Below are 17,902 nucleotides of genomic sequence, written 5' to 3'. Positions count from 1 at the left end.
TATTGCTGAAGCCTGGCTTGGAGAATTTTGAGCATTACTTTACTAGTGTGTGAGATGAGTGCAATTGAGTGGTAGTTTGGCATTGCCTTTCTTTGGGATGGAATGAAAACTGACCTTTTCCAGTCCTGTGGCCACTGCTGAGTTTTCCAAATTTGCTGGCATATTGAGTGCAGCACTTTCACAGCATCATCTTTCAGGATTTGGAAAAGCTCAACTGGAATTCCATCACCTCCACTATCTTTGTTCGTAGTGATGCTTTCTAAGGCCCACTTGACTTCACATTCCAGGATGTCTGGCTCTAGGTCAGTGATCACACCATCAAGATTATCTGGGTCGTGAAGATCTTTTTTGTACAGTTCTTCTGTGTATTCTTGCCATCTCTTCTTAATATCTTCGGCTTCTGTTAGGTCCATACCGTTTCTGTCCTTTATCGAGCCCATCTTTGCATGAAATGTTCCTTTGGTATCTCTGATTTTCTTGAAGAGATCGCTAGTCTTTCCCATTCTGTTGTTTTCCTCTATTTCTTTCCATTGATGGCTGAAGAAGGCTTTCTTATCTCTTCTTGCTATTCTTTGGAACTCTGCATTCAGATGTTTATATCTCTCCTTTTCTCCTTTGCTTTTCACTTCTCTTCTTTTCACAGCTATTTGTAAGGCCTCCCCAGACAGCCATTTTGCTTCTTTGCATTTCTTTTCCATGGAGATGGTCTTGATCCCTGTCTCCAGTACAGTGTCACGAACCTCATTCCATAGTTCATCAGGCACTCTATCTATCAGATCTAGGCCCTTAAATCTATTTCTCACTTCCACTGTATAATCATAAGGGATTTGATTCAGGTCATACCTGAATGGTCTAGTGGTTTTCCCTGCTTTCTTCAATTTAAGTCTGAATTTGGCAATAAGGAGTTCATGGTCTGAGCCACAGTCAGCTCCTGGTCTTGTTTTTGCTGACTGTATAGAGCCTCTCCATCTTTGGCTGCAAAGAATATAATCAATCTGATTTCGGTGTTGACCATCTGGTGATGTCCATGTAGAGAGTCTTCTCTTGTGTTGTTGGAAGAGGGTGTTTGTTATGACCAGTGCATTTTCTTGGCAAAACTCTATTAGCCTTTGCCCTGCTTCATTCCGTATTCCAAGGCCAAATTTGCCTGTTACCCCAAGTGTTTCTTGACTTCCTACTTTTACATTCCAGTCCCCTATATTGAAAAGGACATCTTTTTTGGGTGTTAGTTCTAAAAGGTCTTGTAGGTTTTCATAGAACCGTTCAAGAGTAGGGTTTAGAATAGGGTTCCTTTTAGAGTAGGGTTTTTTAGGGTTTAGTAGGGTTCCCTAAATTTAGCACTATTTATATTTCAGTGCAGAGAAGTCTTTGTTGGGGGAGGCAATTCTATGCATCATAGAACATATAATAACATCACTGGACTCTACTAACTAGCTCTCAATAGTAATACTTCCACTCCCAGTTATGAGAAACAAAAATGTCTCTGGGCGTTTATCTCATCCTGAGAGACTCAGGATTTGTTGTTCAGTCTCTAGGTCGTGTCCAACCCTTTGAGACCCCATGGACTGCAGCACACCAGGCTCCTCTGTCCTCCACTATCTCCCAGAGTTTGCTCAAATTCATCTCCATTGAGTCGGCGATGCTATCTAACCATCTTATCCTCTGCCCCCTTCTCCTTTTGCCTTCAGTCCTTCCCAGCATCAAGTAGAAGTCCAGCATTCCGAGATGCAAATGTGAGCTTTAGTCTGAAAGCCTCCTGTAAGAGGCAAAATGAGTTTGATGCCGAATTTCTAGGGTTGTAACATTGTTACAATCCTGCAAGCCATTTAATATGAAACTGTTCTGTTAGGCAGGTGTGGGCACACACACATACACACACAGTGAAACGCACCACCAGCCCCAGCAGCAACAGCAAAACATGTTGCCTTGTTATTGAGTAGATTGAAAACTGAAGAGGCTCTAGAATACTGCCCAGTCATCATGAGCTTTTAGCTTTGGCAAAGGGCAAAGTCCACACACAGACACACACACACACACACACACACACAAAGCACTTCAGACCCAGCCATCCTGAATGGAAATATTTGCAAAATGTTGAGCAATTTAAACAAAGAAAGCAAACTCTAAATAATAGAGAATCCTGAAATCAAAGGAGAAAATGTAGAACACAAAACAGTACCTGATCCTCGATTATAATGTGTAAATCTCTGCTTAGACATATTCAATATGCAACATATATGAGAACTGGAAGGAGGTAGAAAGATAAAGTTAGAAGGGAAAACAAGATGTGAAAAGCCATTCACTGCAAACTGAGAGAGTGGCATTGACATGTACACACGACCATGTGTGAATTAGATAGCTAGCTGGAAGCTGCTGTGTAACAGGGAGCTCAGCTCAGTGCTGTGTGATGACTTATGGGGGGAATGGGGTGGGCGGGGAGCCTCATGAGGGAGGGCACCTCATGAGCGAGTGAACACTAATCCATGTCCGACTCTGCGACCCTGTGGGCTGCAGCCCGCCAGGCTCCTCTGTCCAAGGAATTCTCCAGGCAAGAATACTGGAGTGGGTTGCCATTGCCTCCTCCAGGGCATCTTCCTGACCCAGGGATTGAACCCAGGACTACTGCATTGTAGCAGATTCTTTACCATCTGAGCCACCAACAAAGCCCAGGAAAGGGATATATGCATACAGATAGCTGATTCACTTTGTTGTACAACAGGAACTAACACAACGTTGTAAAGCAGTTATATTTCAATTAAAAAGAAAACTAAAAAAAAAACATGTTATGGCCATAACATTATTGATAAAATATTTTACATTAACTTTCTTTTTCACAGGATCTGAATTAATGGTTAACCTAGCGTGCATTCTAGTCCATGTTCCTCTGCATATTTCCTCTCTGACTTTGAACCGACTGCTTTGCTTTCTTGGTTAACCTTTATCTAAGGAACAAGCTACCTCCTGTAGAATGTTTCCTAAGGGAGTAAACAGAACCACATTTGCCTCGTGTCTCGGCACTGTAGGTGTGTTAGGTGAACGCTACCTGGGTCAGCATCCTTCCTGCAAATGTTATTACCTCTCCACTCACCCACCAACTTCCAAACCCCTCCGTACTATTCATCTGCTCAGAATGGAAAGCTGGTTTCGTCCTTCCAAGAAGTCTGGCCCCCCCCCCCCCCCCAGTACGTGTATCATATACACAGTAGAAAGTGAAAGTGAAAGTGAAGTCGCTCAGTCGTGTCCGACTCTTTGCGACCCCGTGGACTGCAGCCTACCAGGCTCCTCCGTCCATGAGATTCTCCAGGCAAGAGTACTGGAGTGGGTTGCCATTTCCTTCTCCAGGGAATCTTCCTGACCCAGGGATCGAACCCAGGTCTCCCTCATTGGAGGCAAATGCTTTAACCGCGGAGCCACCAGGGAAGCCATAGTAGAGGCAATGCATTATTTCTCAAATCAAATAGGCTCCCTCCCCTTTGGCATAAATATCAATGAATAAGCTTGGAACTTCCTGTCTAAAACAGATAAGAGCATTTGATTTTTCCCACCGTCTTGTGGGAAGAAAAGGAAGGAGGTGAGTATCACAGAGCAGCGATTCTCTCTGCTGAGGTGAGTCCTCACCTGGAAAGGTGTCTGCACAGAGAAGAATCCCCAGGAGCCAATGAGAAGCAGCAGCTTTTTCCAGAACCTGAAGTGCTCGTTGTCCCGGGACGCCCAGCCAGGAGCTGCAAAGGGTGTTGTGGTGGTTTTTCTACAGAAACAACTAAGTTGGAGCTGTCACTGTGGACCTTTCCTCCTTAAAAAGGAAGGGAGACGGTTCAGGGAGCTGGTGCAGCCTCTCCTGGACCTCTGGGCCCTCCTTCTGGGTCACATGTTCTGCTGTTTCTGCAAATCTGGGAGTCTGGTTGTAACTCAGTGTTTGTAATCCTACCCTTTACCAGTCGTGTCTCTATGACCAAAGCAGCTAATACCTCTTTGCCTCTGTTTCCTTATCTATAGGTGAAATCAATAACACTGCCTACATTTACTTACTACATTTCTGCTTTGTTAAGTTCAACAGGCTAACATTTGTGAGCTGCTTAGGGAAGTACCTGACAAATACAAGATGTGTATATGAATGTCTCTTAAATGAAAGAGAGCAAAACAAAGTTACACACATATATAGTGTAAGCTGCCTGAGTAAATGTGTCTCACAAAATATTGAGTGAAAGCCTTTTTTCCCTGTGGTTATAGACCCAATCCCTTTTGATACAATGATTCTAATGTGAGGCACTGAAGAGAAGAATGTTGGAAAGAGGGGATATGTTGTTCTACTACCCCGTCCTAAACAGTCCTGCACAGTGTGAGTTTTTCTTATACACATCCCCACCAAAGTCCTCGTTTATGTTGACTCAAGGTGGCTCTTCATAACTACCTCATTATATATAAGTGAAGACGCTCATGTACAGGGTTAGATAAGGTTTTGCCTTCACTTGGGATTCCTGGTATTCAAGGAAAACAAATTCATGTTTAAACATTATCAAGGGATTTCCCTCGGGGTCCAGAGGTTAAGAATCCACCTTGCAATGCAGGGGAAGGAGGTTCAATCCCCAGTTAGGGAACTAAGCCCACACAGCTAGAGAGACAGCACACTGCAATGAAGACGCTGAATAAGGCAGCCAAGATCCCTCGTGTTGCAGCTAGGGCCCAATGGGACCAAATAAGCCAATAAATATTAAAAAAAAAAAAAAAAAAAAAAAACCCCACCAAAACCACATAAAGAAATTTTAAAAAATTACCAGCAGTCAGATAGCTTAGCACACATAATATATCTTGCAAACAGAGATAAAAGATGGAGGCAAGTTACTTTTATGTTATCAGGGATAGGGCTTCCCTTGTGGCTGAGCTGGTAAAGAATATGCCTGCAGTGCAGCAGACCCAGGTTCGATCCCTGGGTTGGGAAGATCCCCTGGAGAAGGGAAAGGCTCCCCACTCCAGTGTTCTGGCCTGGAGAATTCCGTGGATAGTACAGTCCATGGGGTTGCAAAGAGTTGGACACAACTGACTGACTTTCACTTTCACTTATCAGTGATCTAACTTAGGAAAAGAAACAGCTTCTTGCTGTAAAAGCATTGAAATCTGTGGATGTTTAATTTATTTTACATATAAATGGCTCCAGCACATTTTTGGAGTTAATCTTGTGTGTTTGCAATGGCACAGACTCTTACCAGTCAGTCAAGTAAAACTCAAACTCTGGGCTAAAAGCATAATTTACTTAGACACAGTTGCATAGCCTGAAGTGTGTTCTGTCTGAAAACCTAAGGCTAGAGGTGTCCCATTAGCTAGCAGGCATAACTCCAGGTATACTTCACAGTTCCAGACTCTAGAAAAGACAGATAGTCCACTGAGGGAGTTGGGGAAGAAATACATGGCATGGTCTAAGATTCCCACGGTCCTGACTTAGAAAAGAACCTGATTCCCCTGTAGGATAAGAACCCAAGAGCCTCTTGTGAGGTGTGGTTAAAATGACTAATTCGGTAGGTTCTCCATGTCTGGGTTATGTCACAAAAAACAGTTCCCAATTCTCAGGAATATGTGTATGTCTGTCTTCACAGCACAAAGATATTCACTTTTTGTAGTATTGTCCCCCCAAAAGAATCATTATTGGTAAAATTAATATAACACAGTTTAGTGCCATCCTTTTTTTTTTCTACGTCTAAGAAATTTGAAATTCCATGGACAGAGGAGCCTGGCAGGTGACAGTCTAGGGTCACAAAGAGTCGGACACAACTGAAGCAACTTAGCATGCACACACATTACTAGACAGGAAATACCTCTGAACACTGACAAAGGGCTAGTCTGGCTGAGGATGAATGATTGAAATGATTAGGTTGAAAGATAATATTTTTATAATCTTGAAAAAATTTAATCATCTTATCAACATGACTTGCCAAAAGTACCAGGGACTTTCCTGGTAGTCCATTGGTTAAGACTTCACTCTTCCAATTCAAGGGGCATGGATTCCATCACTGGTTGGGGTGATGGAATTCCACATGCTATGGGGTGCAGTCAAAAAAAAAAGTGTTCCAGAAACTATTCCATGAATGTTTATTAACGGTGTCTTTCTAACATTCCTAAAATCTAGCTGTTGATCAGAATATCCTTGTTAAATTTAGTAGCATCAGTTAAATACATGTCCATTATTTATGGATTCTTTTTTTAGGAGCTATCAAGTGCAGACATTCTTTAAGTTGACTGAACCAGCGACTTGGAAGAAGTAATTTATAGAGTCAGGATGGGATTGTCTTTAAAACCTAACCAAGTTATTATTGGAGAAGGCAATGGCACCCCACTCCAGTACTCTTGCCTGGAGAATCCCAGGGATGGGGGAGCCTGGAGGGCTGCAGTCTATGGGGTCGCACAGAGTCAGACACGAATGAAGCAACTTAGCAGCAGCAGCAAGCTATTATTTGTAGTTAAGCGAAACCCACACACGGAGCTAGTGGAGCTTAGTCCCCATGCAGGGGACGTAAGAGATGTGGGCTTGAACCCTGGGTCAAGAAGATCCTCCAGAGAAGAAAATGGCAACCCACCCCAGGGTTCTTGCCTGGAGAATCCCATGGATAGAGGAGCCTGGTGGGCTATTGTCCGTGGGGTCACAAAGAGTTGGACATGACTTAAGTGACTCAGCACACGGAAAGGGAAACATTTTGTGGAGAATTAGAATTGCATAACCTCAACCTGGAAAAAAGAATAATACAGTCTAAACAACAAAGGACAAAATGATATAAACAGAATAGAACTCTCAGTACTTGGGAGACATCTGGGAGAATTTGGCTCAATGGTCTTTGGTGGAAGCTAATTCATGTAGATTTCTCGTTTGGGTTTTGTTTGTTTTGAGGCAATTTTGTGAACCATCTACTTTCAGAGGCTCCCTAAAAAGTGAATTTTAAGACTTTTGATGCTTTTCTAATTCTTATTATTTGAAGATCAGTCCATGGAGCCTTCTAGAGGAATTGGTCATCAGGAATACTCATAGAGTCCCTTCCAGAGAGGCTCCAAGGAAGTCATTCTCAGATTTCTTTCCCAGAATCACATGCTTTATAGCTCAGGCAGGGATTGGTCATGTAATTGATGAGGCAATGTAGCCTGCTCCTATTGAAGACAGCTCAGATTGTAGTAGAGATAGCTCCGGCTTTTCAACATTTACCCTGGTCAGGTTATAAAATACCGGGTTTTAGTACTGATGGAGCTATTTCCTGTGACACAGAGCTGCCAATGAAGGGATCAGACCCATATAGGATGAGACATTATTGAATAACATTCAGCAATAAAATGAATGAAATATTGACACACACATCACACATTAATAACACATTTTAAGAGATAGAATTTGTGTATTAAATATCTTAAGTTTTTGTATGTCCAACTATTTCTTTAATTTGATCTTTTAATCAGAGCCTGTTTTCCCTGTCTTTATGAGGGTGGATTTAAGACCTTTTTCTGAGAATCTCCATGGTATCACTTCTCTGTTTACTAAGTGTCTGGGATTGTTAATGAGAAGTCTGAAGTCAGGAAGACTCTTATTCTTCTCATCATAACCAGGTTATCCCCTCTCTCCAAAACCTTGCAGGATCTTGTCTTCCCCTCTGGTGCTGAGAAATTTCACAGTGATATATCTGAGGAGTTCTTTTCACACTCAGTTTTAAGTGAGTTATTTCAGTCTTAAGCCATTCCTCATTTTTGGAAAATCAGCCTCATCTTCCGGAGAAGGCAATGGCACCTCACTCCAGTACTCTCGCCTGGAAAAGCCCATGGACGGAGGAGCCTGGAAGGCTGCAGTCCATGGGATCTCAAAGAGTCAGACACAACTGAGCAACTTCACTTTCACTTTTCACCTACATGCATTGGAGAGGGCAATGGCAACCCACTCCAGTGTTCTTGCCTGGGGAATCCCAGGGATGGGGAAGCCTGGCGGGCTGCCATCTATGGAGTTGCACAGGGTCGGACACTACTGAAGCAACTCAGCAGCAGCGGCAGCCGCCGCCGCGTCTTCTGACGCTCCTGCCACCTCTTTGTCTTCTCCCTTTTATACTGTTTTCATAGCACCACTCTCTGTTCTCATTTTTTGGAATGCCCCTTAGATGAGTGTCCAAACTTGTCGGTGTTGTTCAGTTTTCGTGTTTTCTTTCCTATTTTCCATCCCATCCCCGTGCTATGTGATGTTCTGACATATACCGTCTACTGGAACTTCTTACCTTTCTAATTATCTATCAGCTGTGTCCACTTTGCTACTCAGAACATCTACTGCGATTTCTATTCAAAGTTCCAGTACTTAATTTCCAAAATTAGAGATTGACTAGAGGTTTATTCCTTTTGTGAATATAATATACCAACAACTATACTTTCCTAAAATCTCCTACCTGCTCTGTGTTTGTTTGAGCAGCTGTGAATTCACCCACAGGCTGAGTTTTATGCCTTTCTTTCCTTGTCAGTTCTTTGGTCATTGCTGGTTTTCTTTTTATGTTTGAGTTTGAGAGTTCCTATTCACAATTTTAAAAGAACTGTTACTCCACATCCCTGGTACTTTTGGAGGATGGGAGTGGAATGTTACAGACTGTGAAAGTCATTTGCCCTCTTTATGTGAGGCCCTCCCCTCTTGCAAAGGTCATAGCTCTCTGTTGCTTCCAGTCCCCAAAGCCCCTCCTCTACCATCTCTGCCCCCAATTGCCTTCTGCTTGAGTAACACATTTGCAAACTATTCAGCAAAAAATCAGGATGGAACCAAAGGTCAACCAGCAAGTTTACATAATCTAGATCTGAGCCTGGGTTAGGATTTTTCCAGTTTGCTGGCTCGGGGCTGATTCTGCCCTGTATGATCTTCTGGCTGACATTTCACACATGTGTTACAGGGGGCCATTTCTTAGACTTTTATTTCAGCCTGGTCTTGGTCCTTCTCCTTCTCCAGCTTACAGGAAATCCTCAACACATCTGGAATGTCAACAGATTACTTTTTCTTTTACTCCAAGTAGTGTTAATTTAATCACACAATGAATGAAGCTTAGGCAAATGATTGCTGTCCTCTGTCTGGAATCTTGAGCCAGTTCTCTAGCTTGTATTTCCACTATCCTTTTCATCTCTGTTTTTACAGGTGCATGTATGTTTATCTGCATTAAAAAAAAAAAGGAAACAAAAATCCACAGTGTTGATGAGATTTACGCAGTATCATCCACTGAGTGGTTGAATCTTACTTGTAATTCAGACACAGTCCTGACCCCTAACCTCATGTTTTTACCACATTACCCAAGGTACTAGACTTAGGTATACTAAACCAATTGTCTCCAAGTATATAACATGTAGCAGTTATAAAGCACTTTCACTTGCATTGTGTTAACTTTTCCTCACAGAAGTCCTTGCTATAGTGTTATTGCTTACCCTAGACAGGAAACACTGCAATTAAAACAAATGAGAAAGTTACATGACAACTGAGGGTTACATGACAATTGTCATGACAAATGACAACTGAGCAATGACTCTCAGGGTCTGGAAACCCGAAGTCTCTGGACAGGCACAGGTATAAATCTTGGGGCACCCTGCCCATTTCTTTACCACCTACCTCAAACAATATGGCAATCAGCATGTTAAAAGAATATCCAAATAAACCCACCTAAGGCTGGACAATCTTGTTCCCATAAAATATCTTTTTATCTTTAAGGACACTGAATTGCTCCTTTTCATTCCTTTTTCTATTCAGTGGCAGTGATTTCCACTGCTCTGTCTTCCAGCTCACTGATCTGTTCCTTTGCGTCATTTAGTCTACTATTGATTCCTTCTAGTGTATTTTTCATTGCAGTTAGTGTATTCTTCATCTCTGTTTGGTTGTTCCTTATATTTTTAAACTCTTTGTTAAATATTTCCAACTCTGGTTTTGAGTATCCACTCTCCTTCCAAGTTCCTTGATCATCTTCACGGCCACTACACTGAAGTCTTTTCAGGGTAGATTGCCTATCTCCACGTCACTCACTGCTTTTTCTGGGTTTTATCTTCTTCCTTCATCTGAAACATATTCCTTCACTGCCTCATCTTATCTAACTTACTACTTGTATTTTTATGTATAGTGTGAAATGCCAGGCTAGATGAAGCACACGCTGGAATCAAGACTGCCAGGAGAAATATCAATAATCTTAGGTATGCAGATGACACCACCCTTATGGCAGAAAGTGAAGAGGAACTAAAGAGCCTCTTGATGAAAGTGGAAGAGGAGAGTGAAAAAGCTGGCTTAAAAGTCAACATTCAAAAAACTAAGATCATGGTATCCAGTCCCATCACTTCATGGCAAATAAATGGGAAAACATTGGAAACAGTGACAGACTTTATTTTCTTGGGCTCCAAAATCACTGCAGATGGTGACTGCAGCCATGAAATTAAAAGATGCTTACTCCTTGGAAGAAAAGCTACGACCAACCTAGACAACATATTAAAAAGCAGAGATATTACTTTGCCGACAAAGGTCCATCTAGTCAAAGCTATAATTTTTCCAGTAGTCATGTATGGGTGTGAGATTTGGACCATAAAGAAGGCTGAGCACCAAAGAATTGATGCTTTTGAACTGTGGTTCTGGTGAAAACTCTTGAGAGTCCCTTGGGCTGCAAGGATATCCAAGCAGTCAATCCTAAAAGAAATCAATCCTGAACATTCATTGGAAGGACTGACGCTGAAGCTGAAACTCTAATACTTCGGCCACCTGATGCGAAGAACTGACTCATTGGAAAAGACCCTGATGCCGGGAAAGATTGAAGACATGAAGAGAAGGGGACGACAGAGGATGAGGTGATTGGATGGCATCACTGACTCAATGGACATGAGTTTGAGCAAGCGCCAGCAGATGGTGAAGGACAGAGAGGCCTGGTGTGCCACAGTCCATGGGGTCACAGAGTCAGATACAACTGAGTGACTGACCAACAACAAGACTGTTTATATTTCTCAGCTTTGGAGAAGTGGCCTCTGTAGGAAGCTCCTTTCTCATGAAGGCGCTGAAGAGGTATTCTAAGTACATGTTCTCTTAAAACCTGCCTTGCATGACTGCCATGCTCCAGGCCAGAAATGGACAATATGTGTTTTTCAAACAGTAAATATACTTCTGCTTCTGGCCAAAACAGAGAAACCGGATGTGACTATTTACCTTTCTTCCTCAAGCTATGACAAAACTCAACAAAGTAAATGAAACAGTTTTCATATGTTGGACATCAGGCACCGTAGAAATACGATCCCTCAGAAAAGAGAAAATGTGAGCCTTAGGATTGAATCAACTCACTGTGTGAAGGCTGCAGCTCAGGGAAATAGAACCGACCAGAGCACACGTTCTCACCGAGCTGTGCTTACAGAGACTGGAGGCTGGGGAGACCCGGGCGGAGCTTCGGTGAGAGACAGACGGATGGACAGACAGAGGGAGGGATATCTGGAGAATTCTCGGGGAAAGCAACCTCCTAGACTCCCTTAGACTTTAACCTAGGGGAAGATCACTGGAAAGGAGTAGGTGGGAAATTTACCCTAGGTCCCACAAGGCTGGGAATACTTTGTGTTCTTATGAGTTGACATGAAAATATCTTATAACATAGAACATCTGGTAAGATGCTCAGGCTTAGCAGGGGATGAAATTCAGCCTTGCCTCTTCTAGATTCACCCTAACTCTGGTTAAAAGCAAGCCTTAACATTATTCAACTGATTCCAATAACTTCACCAGGCACCAGGACAAGAGACAGCATTATAAATATGTGTGACAAAACCTAGCAACTAACAGCCTATGATTCAAATTGTCTACCGTCCAATAAATGGTGAGTATGTTAAGGATCAGGAAAATAGAGAAACACACATCAGAACAGTTAGACACAGAGGAGACACCTGCAAACATATGGTGAAAATGTTTTCTATTGCAAGAATGCTTTTCCTCTTCTTGTAATGTGTGTGTGTGTGTTGCTCAGTTGTGTCTGACTCTTTGCAACCACATGGACTGTAACCTTCCAGGCTCCTCTGTTCATGGAATTCTCCAGGTAAGAATACTGGAATAGGTATCTGTTTCCTTTTCCAAGGGATCTTCCTGATCCAGAACTAGAACCTGGGTCTCCAGCATTGCAGGAATATTCTTTACCATCTGAGCCACCAGGGAAGCCCCTTATTGTAATAATTCTTGCCAATAAGGTTTCTCTTTATAAATAAGTAAATGCAGAGATGTTAGAACCTGCAAACAAGAATGTTAAATAGTTATCATTTTACTCCACGTGTGCGAGAGATAGAGGAACATGCGATTATAACGAGGAGGAAAATGGAAGATATAAAGAAGATGCATATGAAGTTTATAGCTGTGAAAACTATATCTAAAATGAAAAATACACTGGACGCGATTAACAGTAAATGAGACATTGCAAAGGAAGAGAAGCTAAAGACACAGCAATTGAAACTATCCATAATGATGTATGGAGGGAGAGAAAGAATCACTGGAGTCATTACTGCTAATATGTCACTATTTCCCCCAAACTTATCTATAGATTCAAATTAGTCATGAAACACTGAAAGTTTCATTTTAAGTTTTTGAATGTTGAGTTTTAAGCCAGCCAGTTTCACTCTCCTTTCACCCTCATCAAGAGGCTCTTTAGTTTCCCTTCACTTTCTGCCATTAGGGTGGTATTATCTGCATATCTGAAGTTGTTGATATTTCTCCTGATAATTTTGATTTCAGCTTGTGCTTCATCCAGCCTGGCATTTCGCATGATGTACTCTGCATATAAGTTAAATAAGCAGGGTGACAATATACAGCCTTGACGAACTCCTTTTTCTATTTGGAACCAGTCTGTTGCTCCATGTCCAGTTCTAACTGTTGCTTCCTGACCTGCATACAGGTTTCTCAGAAGACAAGTAAGGTGGTCTGGTATTCCCATCTCTTTACAAATTGTCCGTACTTTGTTGTGATCCACACAGTTAAAGGCTTTAGCACAGTCAATGAAGCAGAAGTAGATGTTTTTCTGGAATTTCCTTGTTTTTCCTTTGATCCAATGGACGTTGGAAATTTGATATCTGGTTCTTCTGCCTTTTCTAAATCCAGATTGTACATCTGAAAGTTCTCAGTTCACACACTGTTGAAGCCTAGCTTGGAGAATTTTGAGTATTACTTTGCTAGCGTGTGAGATGAGTGCAATTGTGCGGTAGTTTGAGCATTCTTTGGCATTGCCTTTCTTTGGGATTGGAATGAAAACTGACCTTTTCCAGTCTTGTGGCCACTGCTGAGTCTTCCAAATTTGCTGGCATAACGAGTGCAACATTTTAGCAGCACCATCTTTCAGGATTTGAAATAACTCAGCTAGAATTCCATCACCTCCACTAGCTTTGTTCATAGTAATGCTTTCTAAACTATCCCCTGGCTCAGATGGTAAAGAACCCACGTGCCAATGCAGGAGATATAAGAGATGTGGATTCAATCTCTGGGTCAGGACAATCCTCTGGAGAAAGGAATGGCAACCCACTCCAGTGTTCTTGCCTGGGAAATCCCATGGGCAGAGGAGCCTATAGAGCTATAGTCCATGGGGTGACAAATAGTAGGGCATGACTGAACACCTAATACTTTACTAGAGAAGAGAATGGCAAACTGCTTCAGTACTCTTGCCTTGAGAACTCCATGAACAGTATGAACAGGCAAGAAGATTGGGAGTGTAGAGTAAATTTAAAACATAGTCTACTTAGTATGAAGGCCATTTGCAAGGAAGTCTCCTTCACGTGGACTTGTCATTGCAACCTAGGGCTCATCATTTAGTAATCAGCCCCTTAGTAACTGTTCATGAAATTATGTTATGAAATTATGCCCTATGACCAAGAGAGTTACTGAGAAATCTCTATAAACTCCTAGCATTTGTTGGAAATGCTACTTTATCATCAAAATATGTGCTGTGTTTTCTATTGTCCTTTCATAAGATAAAGTGTTACACTGGAAAGAATGTGGGCTTTGAAATTCAGCACATTGGGATTTGAATATAATAATGAAACCTCTGTGTGTGTGTGAACTTAGCCACTCTGAACCTCAGTGTCTTCATCAATAAGGTTTCAATAATAATATTCATATACAGTGCCCTGCAGTAAGAACCAGACATGGCACAACTGACTGGTTCAAAATTGGGAAAAGAGTATGACAACGCTGCATATTGCCACCCTGTTTATTTAACTTATAAGCAGAGTACATCACGTGAAATGCCAGGCTGGATGAAGCACAGTTTGGAATGAAGACTGAGGGAAGAAATATCAACAACCTCAGATATGCAGATGGCAGCACTCTAATGGTAGACAGCAAAGAGGAACTAAAGTCTCTTGATGAGGGTGAAAGAGGAGAGTGAAAAAGCTGGCTCTAAACTCAACATAGAAAAACTGAGATCATGGCATCTGGTCCCATCAGTTCAGTTCAGTTCAGTCACTCAGTCGTGTCTGACTCTTTGCGACCCCATGAATCGCAGCACGCCAGGCCTCCCTGTCCATCACACTTCATGGCAAATAGATGGGCAAAGTGGAAGCAGTGACAAATTTTCTTTTCTGAGTGGACAAACTCACTGCAGACAGTGACTGCAGCCATGAAATTAAGACTCTTGCTCCTTGGAAGAAAAACTATGTCAAACCTAGATAGCATATTAAAAGGCAGAGACATCACTTTCCTGACAAAGATCCATCTAGTCAAAGCTATGGTTTTGCCAGTAATCATGTAGGGTTGTGAGAGTTGGACCATAAAGTAGGCTGAGCGGTGAAGAATTGATGCTTTCAAGCAGTGGTGCTGGAGAAGACACAAGGAGATCAAATCAAGTCAATCCTAAAGGAAATCAGTCCTGAATATTCATTGGGAGGATTGATGCTGAAGCTGAAGCTCCAATACTTTGGCCACCTGATGGGAAGAGCTGACTCTTTGGAAGAGACCTTGATGCTGGGAAAGAGTGAAGGCAGGAGGAGAAGAGGGTGGCAGAGGATGAGATGGTTCAGCAGCATCACCAGCTCAGTGGACATGAATTTGAGCAAATTTTGGGAGACAGTGAAGGACAGAGGGGCCTGGGTTGCGATAGTCCATGGGGTTGCAAAGAGCTGGACACAACTTACTGACTGGACAACAAAGAACAATGTTTCCCAGCACCAGACTTGCCATCAGGAAGGAAGTTGGCCTCCATCAGTTTTCCCTCGTTGGCCTGCCTCCTCTCCACTGTAACTGGGTTTTAATGGACTGAGTACTGGGAGCCAGAGAACTGTGGCTTTAGTCCTGACTGGCCATCACCCGGCTGTGCTTGATAGTAGAAGCCATTTGCCTCCTAGGGCCTCCAGTTCATTCGAGCTGGATGATCTCTGCGATCTCTGAGCTCTCAAGTTCTCTACGCAGAGGGTATGACTCACCCCCTCAAACTCAGGACTCCAAGTTATTCAATCACTTGCAGATTTTGAATCCTCCTTTAGTGAGGCTGGGGTAGAGGAAACTCAAGTCCCCAAGGAAGAATGGACTGGGTCATTATGTGTGATTATATCTCAGGAATAAAGATGGCCAGAAGAAGTAATTAAAAAAAAAAAAAGCAAAACCTTACTTCTGCATTGCAGATCTAACACTTTCTTGGGCAGCTGCAGTCTCTGAGTACCATTTTCCCTGTGTCCTACGTGAATCCTTTGGGGTTGATGATGTTGGCAAAGAGATGATCAAATTCTCATTCACTCTTCGCCCAGCCTCAAGGACAGGTAGGTATCTGTTTTGCTAATCTATTGAGGCCAGCTCATCTTGACTGAAAAAAATGCACAACTTAGAAGTTGAGAATTATGTTTTATTCATCAGATTTTTCTGAGGATTTCAAGCCTAGGAGACAGTGTCTCAGAGAGCTCTAAGGGACTCCTCTGAAGAGGGAGTAAAGAGCCAGGACGTATGGGAGTCTGGAACAAAAACCAGGCGGTGAGACGGTTGGAAGATGACTATTAACTAGAGAAAATTTAGTGCTTTCTTGAAAACTTGACAGATACTTAATTTACAGTGCTGTGGTAGTTTCAAGTGTACAGCAAAGTGATGCAGTCCTGTCTATATACTCTTTTCAGGTTCTCCTCCATTATAGGTTATTACAAGATGCTAGTATAGTTCCCTGTGCTGTATGATAGCACCTTACTATTTACCTGTTATATATCAGTTCAGTCATTTAGTCGCGTCTGACTCTTTGCGACCCCATGGACTGCAGCGCACCAGGCCTCCCTGTCCATCACCAACTCCCAGAGCTTGCTCAAACTCATGTCCATCAAGTCAGTAACACCATCCAGTCATCTCATCCTCTGTCGCCCCCTTCTCCTCCCACCTTCCATCTTCCCCAGCATCAGGGTCTTTTCCCATGAGTCCGCTCTTCGCGTCAGGGGGCCAAAGCATTGGAGGATCAACTTCAGCAGCAGCCCTTCAGGTATATACGCCTGTTAAATATAGTAGTCCACATGTGTCAACCCTAGATGTGTAGTATATGTCCTCCTCCCCATCCCACACCCAGTACTTTTCTATGTATGGGAAGATGCAAAAGTCTAGCTTCGCCGAAATCATCCCTTTGACATGGGCCTCAGGATCTGGGCAGGCATCCTTGCTTTCAGACCCTGAGTCCTCTCGGGGTGCACCATGTGGGGCTGACTGTGGGGGTAGGAATCCTGTCTCCATCCTGAGTCTCCCTGGGACTTGCCTTTGGTTGTGGGAGGCGTGGCATGGCTGGCGTGGCTGGTGGCCACAGTGTCCTTTGTTTTCGGATATGGCAGGAGGCATACTTGGTCCACAGTTTCATTTTTGTGAAAAGAATAACTTCCCACAGGTTCCTCGACATTTTTTCCCCCAAATCTTATCAATGGATTTCTTTTTCTCTTTCTAACCCTCGCAGAATGCAACATCAGTGAAGTCTATTCCAACCCTCTGGAGAATTTCCAGGAATTGCTTGAACCACCAGTGATCATTCACTGGAAGCAAGAGTTCCTGTCCCTGGCCAAGGGTCACACGACAAAAGGTCAGTCCTCAGTATGGTGCAATCTTCATGCTCACACGTGCCAACACCTCCTTCACATCCTGGGGTGCTTCACAAGACTGTTGCTGTTGTTCAGTCGCTCAGTCTTGTCTGACTCTGTGACCCCATGGACTGCAATACACCAGGTTCCCAGTCCTTCAGCATCACCAGAGCTTGCTCAGACTCACATCCATTGAGTCAGTGATGCCATCCAACCACGTCATCCTCTGTCATCCCCTTCTCCTCCTGCCCTCAATGTTTCCCAGCATCAAGGTCTCTTCCAAAGAGTTGGCTCTTCCCATCAGGTGGCCAAAGTATTGGAGCTTCAACATCAGTCCTTCTAAATGAATATTCAGGGTTAATTTCCTTTAGGGTTGACTGGTTTGATCTCCTGCCAGTCCAAGGGACTCTCAAGAGTCTTCTCTAGCACCACAGTTCAAAAGCATCAATTCTTTGGTGCTCAGCTTTCTTTATGGTCCAACTCTCATATCCATACTTGACTACTGAGGAATAGCTATTGGGGAGCATTATAATGGTTGGAAAAGTCTGACAGTATCTGGACCTACATTCATCTGATCATCGGAAAAGAGAAACAAAGACACAACATTCACCCTAATGTGGCACAGTAGAAAGTGCACGAACACAATTATGAGATGTTCTTGCTGTAGAATTAAAACCGAACCTGATCAAGACTCTTGATCTAACTGCAAGTTTACAGAAAATGCAGGTTGTAGAGAACAGGTTAAACAACATGTAGGCTTTGGAAAAACAAATAAAATTCAGAATTTGGGAAAATCTACAGGACAAACAACCCAATTTTTTTCAACACACAAGTGGTGATAAAAAGAGGAAAAAAAAATGGTGGAGCTCTTGTTTGAATTTTTATCCAAGCAAATCAACTATAA

General features: G+C 42.7%; 1 protein-coding gene across 4 annotated transcripts in view; it reads right to left on the bottom strand.

The window, feature by feature from the left end:
- The window catches only part of LOC102402141 (glycine N-acyltransferase), a 63,541-nt gene extending 59,708 nt beyond the window's left edge, over positions 1-3,833 (bottom strand). For 2 of the 4 annotated variants that reach the window (XM_044929079.2, XM_006056632.4), the window contains exon 1: positions 3,619-3,831. The gene's annotated coding sequence lies outside the window, so the exon portion shown is untranslated. Of the gene's footprint in view, positions 1-3,618 lie in introns of all 4 variants that reach the window. The other 2 variants (XM_025266002.3, XM_006056631.4) reach the window with 2 other exon arrangements.
- Between the last annotated feature and the right edge of the window lie 14,069 nt (positions 3,834-17,902).

This window comes from Bubalus bubalis, chromosome 16, assembly GCF_019923935.1.
Source record: "Bubalus bubalis isolate 160015118507 breed Murrah chromosome 16, NDDB_SH_1, whole genome shotgun sequence".
NCBI lineage: Eukaryota > Metazoa > Chordata > Mammalia > Artiodactyla > Bovidae > Bubalus > Bubalus bubalis.
This window is presented reverse-complemented; position numbering and strand designations above follow the sequence as displayed.